Source organism: Myxine glutinosa, chromosome 7, assembly GCF_964187855.1.
Source record: "Myxine glutinosa chromosome 7, kmMyxGlut1.1, whole genome shotgun sequence".
Lineage (NCBI taxonomy): Eukaryota > Metazoa > Chordata > Myxini > Myxiniformes > Myxinidae > Myxine > Myxine glutinosa.
In genome coordinates this window covers 143,554,480-143,564,104 of record NC_136267.1, presented here as the reverse complement: position 1 = coordinate 143,564,104, position 9,625 = coordinate 143,554,480, and the positions used below count along the sequence as shown (strand labels likewise).

At 52.4% G+C, this 9,625-nt stretch overlaps 1 protein-coding gene across 3 annotated transcripts in view; it reads left to right on the top strand.

Moving 5' to 3' along the window:
• The window catches only part of LOC137431716 (tomoregulin-1-like), a 147,158-nt gene that overhangs the window by 116,424 nt on the left and 21,109 nt on the right, over window positions 1-9,625 (top strand). The gene's annotated exons all lie outside the window — the stretch shown is intronic.

The window sequence follows — 9,625 nt, the reverse complement described above, 5'->3', positions numbered from 1 at the left end:
ACTCACAGTCCTTTAGCTTTTTTCAATTGGTAAATACTTGAAGATGTCCTATTTTGTCATCCAATTTGAGTATTGGTACCCATTAACTAAGCTTCTCCATTCTGCTGTCTGACAGCACACATTTGATAAGTGAGAGCCATGACGGTATGGTGTAGAGGGACCATACTCATGTTTAAACTGTCGAGACCGAGTTAAATTCCCAACTCGGCAATAAACTGTCAGATCGGAGCTTCGCAGGCGTTACAACTCAAAGAGCGCTGTCCCTCGGGTCAACTTTCTGCTAGCATCAGTTGGCAGATGTCAAATATACCAACGAAGAGTAGGGGAATTATTGTGGGCATCCTGACAAAATTCTGAAGATACCTGCCTGCACCTGGCCCACGATTCTTGCCCACAGCAATGACATGAGCCTGTAGCCACACACTGCGTACAGGAGAAGAAAATGAGATATTTTGAGTGTTCGCCTTGCCCTGACTTTATGCTTCAAAATGTCTTCTCCATTCAAAATAGGTGAAAGACCCTAGGCACAATAACGAATGACTGGTAAGCCATAATTATCCGAGAGACAGCAAGCCTCAGGGGAAGGTTTGAACACTCCCCTGAAAAGTTTCAACACTCCGACTCCATCACCGAAAGCAATTAGCAAACTGCAAATTTGCTGAAAATACTGAAAGTGATTGCTGGAATTACCAATTCAAGTTTGTTTAAAATCACTCTGGAAGTACAAAGCTTCAAACCTCACATGGAACACTCCAGCTTGCGTCAACTGAACTTCCCTTTGAGACACGCACTCGAAGACATTTGATTCAATACACTGAGAAAAAACACGAGTGGCAACCATGCCCACAGCATTCTGTTCCCATTTAAAACTCGGCACCTGCTTACTGTGTCTACATCTACACCGATTTGCAAGACAGCTGGCCATTCTTACACTAAAATACATCTTCCGGATGTAGCACATGGCTGCAGGTAGCATCATCAGCTGGTGGCGTCGCTGTGACGCTGATGAAGATGCAGCGTATCCTGTATGTCAGAGCAGCAATTTGGAATTTATTTAGGTTGCTGGCAATATGGGTCACGTACTCTTCGCGAAGGACACCGAAACGTCCGCCAACGAATCCACCAAGGCCTTCACCGAAGATATTTAAATGGCCTACATTGGTTGCAAGAGTTGGTCATAATAATTGGTTAAAAAGTTATACCCTACGCAATCCTATTTGTGGGAACTGCACCTATGGGTAGTTTTAGTTGTCTTCGCTCTTTCACGAGCCTCGATCTTGTATACAAAAAAAAAAAAAAAAAAAAAAAAAAAACTCAAGCGTCGGTGTTGGAAGTGTCTATCGCATTGCACCAGTAATTCAGTAATTTGTGGGGAATACATGAGCTAATGCAGAGGTTTTTGTTTTTTTTGGTAAACAATGCCTGCCGTGCACCTCCACATTGAGGTATACCAGTTAAACACCAAAGATTTCCATGTTATAGGGGCACTTGGGGTTTAATATCTCAAAATAAATTTAAGCATAACATTTTGCTAAAAAATCTTGAGATACCACGACTGTAAGAACATGCTTTGTATCTAAAGGCCTACTCAAAATCCTGGCTTCACGAACCCAGAAAGCTCCACTAATTTCACGGCCACAGTCAGACAGAAAGTCATTAGCAGTCATTGGCTTTGCACTCAATCCACACCCTAATTTGTCCGGCACAAACGGTCTGTCTGCATGCAAGCGAGCAGGAGGATCTGTGCCAGATATTGATGCAGATACCATGTCATGTGTTGTGCTTTGACTTTTGTGATGTGGTTGCCATTGTGCAGTGTTTTGTGCCGCTCGTCACAATGCATCTGACAGTTGAATGAAGTACCAAGGTATACCCATTGTATTGAGCCAAACACATCTTACATCAATCTTGATTTTCACAACAAAAAAGGGGAACAGGCAAAAATAGGTCCATTGAACATAAATAAAAACAATAACAAGAAAGAGCAATCAGAGATTGCAAACCCACACCAGGATGTGTTTTCAGTGGTTTTTAAGGCTTTTGTGTTAAAACAAGTATGGCGGTCGAACCACGTGACCGATGACATCTTCATTATTGTTTTTCTAAACTAATGTATTCCTAGATTATGCTCAAGAAATTTCATCTTGATCAGATGAAGTTTTGTACTTGTCGAATTATGACGTCATAATGGAGGCACCCATAACATCATCATTAACATATTTTATTCCCCATGGAGAGTTCTTTACAATGAGCCATGTCTCAATTTTTTCTATGCAGTGCTTTCAGAGATATAGAGGTGCAAATGTTTTTGGTTTTTCCAAGATGGCGGCTGAACCACGTGACTGATGACGTCATCATATTATTTTTTTTCTCGACTAATTCATGACCGAGAGGTATGTGCACTCGCCTCTAAGCTGTCCAGCCTGGGTTTGAATCTCAACTACATGCCTACATGGCGCTCAATTTCATCTTGATAGGATGAAGTTTTGTACTTGCCAAATTATTACGTCATAATGGAGGCACCTATGACACCTATCATCAATGGAGGCACCTGTCATCATTAACGTCATTAACACTTCATTTTCAAATCATGAGATGATTGCTGCACTGTGCTCATTTTTATAATGACTACTCCAGGTAGAGGAAGGAATTTGGAATTTGTTCAGGGTGCCAGTGATAGCTCACTTGCTCTTCACGAAGGGCACCATGGGATCTTTAACATCCACCAACTAATGCAGGCCAACGGAACTCCCAGTTTAACGTCCGTCCGAGGGACGGTACACACATTGATGAATCACCCTTACTATGAAACACCAAGATGACAGTTTATATCTGGGCGGAGATTCAAACCCAGGCTGGACAGCTTAGAGGCGAGTGCACATATCTCTCGGTCATTTTGCCGAAACTAAATGAGTTAAAATTACTTTTTCTCATCTACATTTCTTCATGTTGCATTCTATATCAATTAACGCAGTATTTGAAGAATGAAAAATTGATCCATAATAGTCAGCAAAGGTGTTGTTTCACAAGTATATTCCTACTAGCAAAGGTACCCGTCAATGACAGAGTTTTGTTGATGTCTGACGTGAAAAGAAAAATTTCCTTTAGAGTGTGTATTGGTAGAAATGGGAATTCAACTATAAATATTCAGTGAGCATACGTCGTAATGTGTGCAGCTGGTAACATCGACAACCTTGTTCCATTCTCTCAGCTAAGATTTCCAATCCATGCTCGTTGTACCTCCAAAGTACTGCTCTGGATTGAAGGTGATATTATGAAAGCTCAACAGGGAAACGGATTTAGGCATGTTTTGGGCCTACCACCTGACGGAAGATCACCAAAGTTCTTTACACACAAACCGACCACCTCCAGGCACCTATCCCTCTCCACATCGTTTCGTCAGCTCCCGAATTTCCCCCTCCTCTCTATACTCCCCACAGCTTTGCTTTCAGAAATTTCCCACAGCATTTCATTCTGGTGTCCCATTCGATGATCCATTGATCAGTAGTTTCAGTTTCATGTTTCAACATCAGTTTCGCTTTGAGATATCAGTTTAGATTCATCATTGCAACTTGTGATGCGACGCGAATATTGCACAGCAAAAGTTCATCAAAACCGATTTTGGGAGGAAATTTTTTCGAATTTTCTAAAAGGTCAAAAGTGTTTTTAGGGTCATAAAGGGGACTAACGTATTTAAAGAATCAAGGCTCTTAAAAGGACCAAATGGGGTCTAAAGGTGTCTATGGATGAAAGAGCAAAAGGGGACAAAAGTGTCCAAATGGCCTTAAGTTGTCCAAAGTGTCTTAAAAAGTCAGTAGGTCTTAAAAGTGTCAAAGAAGGTGTATATGTCTCAACAATAATAATAAATTGTGAGAAAATAACTGTTTACACACACACACACACACACACACACACACACACACACACACACACACACACACACACACACACACACACACACACACACACACACACACACACACACACACACAGTCACGTGAAAAAGTAAGTACACCCCATGTAAAGTTTTGACTTTTTCAACATATTTCAACATACAGCTATTTGATCTTCATTTCAACAATATTGACAGATAAAGGTGATATTGTAGCGGCTACCGCTGGGTTTTCACAATCGCCTTGCACCTATCAAGGACGCGGAGCGATCACCATGCCGGGCTCGTCCAGGACGCCCGGGCAGGCTCGCCCTCAACTTGCCAGGCCGCAGCCAGGACGCTGGGCCACGCCCCCTCTCGCCTTTCCTGGGCAAACGCTCCGGGATAATATGTATATATATTGCTGCCCGATAAACGGGCTTTTCAGAGTGCCTGAGTGTTTGGTTTGATTAAAGCAACTCGGATGAATTCCAGCTTTTTGTCGCGTCCATTCTTCCGATCGACGTGGGAGCCCCAGCTCCTTCATTGGTGACCTACCGACATGGACACGGCAGTCGCCCTTAAACTGCCTACCTTCTGGGAGGCTCACGCGGCGGTTTGGTTCGCACAGGCGGATTCCCTGTTCGCCCTGCGAGGCATCACGGCCGACGACACCCGCTTCCACCATGTGGTAGCAGCGCTCGGTTCGGCCACCGCGGCCCGCGCCCTGAGCCTCCTCGAGAGCCCGCCAGCCGCTGACAAATACGGCGCGATTAAGAAGCTTCTCCTCGACGCTTTCGCCCTCCCATCGGCGGAACGCGCACGGCGCCTGCTCGACCTGCCCGAGCTCGGCGACACGCGCCCTTCCGAGCGAATGGACGACATGCTTTCACTGCTCGGCGAGCACTCTCCGGCATTCCTGTTCCGGGAGCTGTTCCTCCGTCAGCTGCCTAACCCGGTACGCCTCGCCCTGGCAAGCACGACGATCACAGATCCCCGGGCCCTTGCCAGAGAAGCCGACAAGATCTCCGCCGCAGGACAGCGCATCGCAGCGGCGACATGGGACCCACCGCCGTCCGACGCAACACCCATGGCGCCCGAGCACCCGGCACGGTCGACGACCGAACTGCCGACGCAATTGGCGGCCGCTACACCGAGCCGACCACCTCCAGCACGACGACCGGGGCCTCCACCTGACCAAGCGTGGTGTTACTATCATGCCAGGTTCGGACAGAAGGCCCGGACATGCCGACCCCCGTGCACCTTCGGCAGGCCTGGAAACGGCCGGGCCGGCGTTCATTACCAGCCATGAGCGCCGGCCACACGGGCAACTTACTGTTCATCACGGATAAAGCGTCCGGACGGCGCTTCCTGTGCGACACCGGCGCCCAACTGAGCGTCATACCCGCTTCTGACCAGGACAGGCAATCCGCGGTTTGCGGCCCCTCCTTGGTTGCGGCCAACGGATCGACCATCCGCACCTTCGCCCGCGCAACGTCACCCTCTGCTTCGGCGGCCAACGCTTTGCTTGGACGTTTGTAACCGCAAACGTGCCCATGGCTCTGCTAGGCGCCGACTACCTCTGCGCACACGGACTGCTGGTGGACGTCCAACGGCGTTGTTTAATCAACGCCAAAACCTTCAGCTCCCTGGTATGCACATTGGCAGCTCCGCGCCGACCGAGCTGGCATGCGCCGTCCCGGCGGCGAACGAGTTTGCTCGCCTGCTCACGGAGTTCCCGGCCCTCACGCGGCCGACGTTTTCGGCCGTCGCAGTACGGCATGGGATCGAGCACCACATACCAACCACGGGCCCGCCGGTCTACGCCAGGGCCCGCCGCCTCGACCCAGCCAAGCTCGCCGTGGCGAAGGCCGAGTTCGACGCGTTGGAGCACCTCGGCATCGTGCGGCGCTCCGATAGCGCGTGGGCCTCGCCACTGCACATCGTGCCAAAGCCGGGGGGTGGATGGCGCCCGTGTGGCGACTACCGCCGTCTCAATGACGCTACCCCCCCCCCCCCCCGACAGGTACCCGATCCCGCATATCCAAGACTTCTCCGCCTGTCTGGCGGGACGGGTCATTTTTTCGAAAATTGATCTCATACGGGGATATCACCAGGTACCTGTCAGGGCGGCCGACGTCCCTAAAACGGCAGTCATCACGCCGTTCGGCTTATTCGAATTCTTGCGGATGCCGTTTGGTCTCAAGAACGCGGCTCAGGCGTTCCAGCGCTTGATGGACGGCGTGCTGCGTGACCTGCCGTTCCTTTTCATTTACCTGGACGACATCCTCGTCGCCAGCACGTCCCGGGCCGAGCACCTCCTCCACCTCCGAACACTGTTCGGGCGCCTCAGCGAGCACGGCCTCATCGTCAACCCGGCCAAATGCCACTTCGGCACGACGGCCGTTGATTTTTTGGGCCACCACATCACCAAGAACGGGGCCGTGCCGCTGCCAACCAAGGTCGAGGCCATCACCACGTTCCCGCGTCCCCGCACCATAAAGGCCCTGCAGGAATTCCTGGGAATGGTGAATTTTTATCACCGCTTCGTGCCCCGTGCTGCTCAACTCATGCGGCCCCTCTACGAAGCCCTCCGGGGCAAGCCGGCCAAGCACGACATCGCCTGGTCCGCAGCAATGGATGCGGCCTTCCAAAGCTCAAAGCGGGCCCTCGCCGACGCAACACTGCTCGCTCACCTGGTGCTCAACGCTCTCATCGCCCTCACCACGGATGCCTCCGACTACGCGGTGGGCGCCGTACATGAGCAATGGGTGAACGGGGTTTGGCAGCCACTCGCTTTTTTCAGCCGGCAGCTCCGGCCGAACGAGCTCAAATACAGCACGTTTGACCGGGAGCTCCTCGGTCTACACCTGGCCGTCCGCCATTTCCGCCACCTCCTGGAGGGCCGACCTTTCACGGCGTTCGTCGACCACAAGCCGTTGGTTTACGCCATGGCCAAGGTCACGGAGCCGTGGTCGGCCCACCAACAGCGCCACCTCTCCGCCGTGTCGGAGTTTACCACGGACATCCGGCACGTCGCCGGCAAAAACAACGCCGTGGCCGACTGTCTTTCCCGGGCCAGCGCGAACGCGGTCCACCTGGGCGTGGACTTTGCGCTTATGGCGGCGGACCAAACCACCGACACCACGGTGCAAGCCCTCCGGGCGGCGGACACGGGCCCGTCACCTGGCCACGCCGCATCTTCGCCTCCCTCCACGGCCTTTCCCACCCGGGCCGGAAAGCTTCCCAGAAGCTGGTGTCGGCGCGATTCGTCTGGCACGGCCTTCATCGGGACGTCCGCGATTGGACCAGCACCTGCACGGCCTGCCAACGGGCCAAGGTCCACCGACACACCCAGGCCCCGCTGGCACCTTTCACCGTGCCCGAACGACGTTACGACCACGTCAACGTGGATCTGGTGGGCCCCCTCCCCCCGTCACGGGGGTTCACACACCTGCTCACCATGGTGGACAGGACCACCAGGTGGCCGGAGGCCGTTCCCCTCGTCTCCACCACCACCGCCGATGTGGCGCAGGCTTTCATCGCCACCTGGGTCGCCCGCTTCGGCGCACCGGCGGACATCTCGTCAGACCGCGGACCACAGTTCACCTCCGAGCTGTGGGGCGCGGTCGCCCGCAACCTGGGGGTCAAGCTCCACCGTACTACGGCCTACCACCCCCAAGCAAACGGGTTGTGCGAGCGATTCCACCGCTCCATGAAGGCCGCGCTCATGGCCGGCCTTCAAGACGGCGGTTGGGCCGACAGGCTGCCGTGGGTCCTTTTGGGCCTCCGCACGGCCCCCAAGGAGGACCTCCAGGCATCCACCGCCGAGCTTGTCTATGGCCAGGCGCTACGCGTCCCGGGCGAATTCGTGCCCGACGCTACCAGTCCCTGGTCCGCAGCTCACCAGCGCTCGGACCTCCAGGAGGCCGCCCGACGGTTTGCCCCCGTGCCAACATCCCACCACGGTGACCCCCAGTCCTACGTCCCCCCAGCACTTCGCACAGCGGAGTATGTTTTTGTGCGTCACGACGCACATCGGGGGCCACTCCGGCCGCCGTACGACGGGCCCTTCCGGGTGCTGCGACGGGACGACAAGTCGTTCGTCATCGACATCGGAGGCAGGTCGGACCGGATTGCGGTGGACCGCCTCAAGCCGGCGCACGTGGACGTCGACCACCCACCACGGGTGGCCCTTCCGCCGCGGCGAGGCCGCCCCCCGTCCACGGTGCCCCCCACTCGACCGCCCACCACCACACCGGACCCCTTCCCACGACCCGCCAGGGGTCGCTTCGGCCGGGTCATCAGGACCCCCCTCAAATTGACCCTGCCGGTGCAAGTCGATTCTGGGGGGACGTGTGTAGCGGCTACCGCTGGGTTTTCACAATCGCCTTGCACCTATCAAGGACGCGGAGCGATCACCATGCCGGGCTCGTCCAGGACGCCCGGGCAGGCTCGCCCTCAACTTGCCAGGCCGCAGCCAGGACGCTGGGCCACGCCCCCTCTCGCCTTTCCTGGGCAAACGCTCCGGGATAATATGTATATATATTGCTGCCCGATAAGCGGGCTTTTCAGAGTGCCTGAGTGTTTGGTTTGATTAAAGCAACTCGGATGAATTCCAGCTTTTTGTCGCGTCCATTCTTCCGATCGACGTGGGAGCCCCAGCTCCTTCAATATCACCTTTATCTATCAATATTGTTGAAATGAAGATCAAATAGCTGTATGTTGAAATATGTTGAAAAAGTCAAAACTTTACATGGGATGTACTTACGTTTTCACGTGACTGTATATATATATATATGAATATACACACACGCACACACTGGAATGGTGACCATGGACCCCTATCCCATACCAGCACCTGCTTCAGAGGTGCCTGCCACAAATCCATCCTGTTTAGCTACCTATTGCCAGTTAATATCACTTTCAAGTTTTGGGCCGGGATGATAAATATCAACATTAAATGAGCAAATATGGTTTGCAGTTGCAGTTGCACCCCACCCCTCACTCTCTGCTTCATTCACATTTTAAAAAAATGATGAACTCCACACCTCATACAGTTATTCATTCTATTCCATTCTTCGTGAGTACTTGAGCTACACAGTGCAGTTGATTTGGCATCCTCTTATTTGCCATGGTGTAATACAGATGATATTATCCCTTACCTTTCTCTCCCCTTTTGTGCCTTCTTCTCTGTCCCTCTCCCTTTCTGCTCACTCATTTACCCTTTGCCTTTCCAGGTTGCTTCCCATACACTAATCCCATTGCCTACTATGGAAATACTGTCCTGTTGTCCTCCGGTGGGCTTTTAACAGTGTGCTCCACTACCCTGGCCATGTTTGCTATTGTCTTTCTGTTACCCCATTAAAATCTGCTTCCGCCCTTTCTTGTCCCCGTCCCAATTACTTTCTTCCCTCTTCCGTTTGCTATCCTGTTTCTCTCACATTCTCCACTCCCTCACCCCCATACCACCTCATTTGCCCACCTTCCTCATCCTACCTTCCCACTCAAACCCTATTATCATGCCTCCACATTCTCCTCCCTATCAACCTTCCTCTACGTCCTATCTTCCCACACTCTCAAATGTTCCCAACCACTGTTCCTATTAATCCCTCCTCCCCGTCCCTCCTCCGCAATCCGCATTCTCCCTCACGGGTTGGGCCTCTATCGTTAAAGGGCTTCAAACTAAATTCCCTCCATCTTCACACAAGTATCTTCAGCATCTCGAGATATTGTCTAGCTCACAGAAACGTT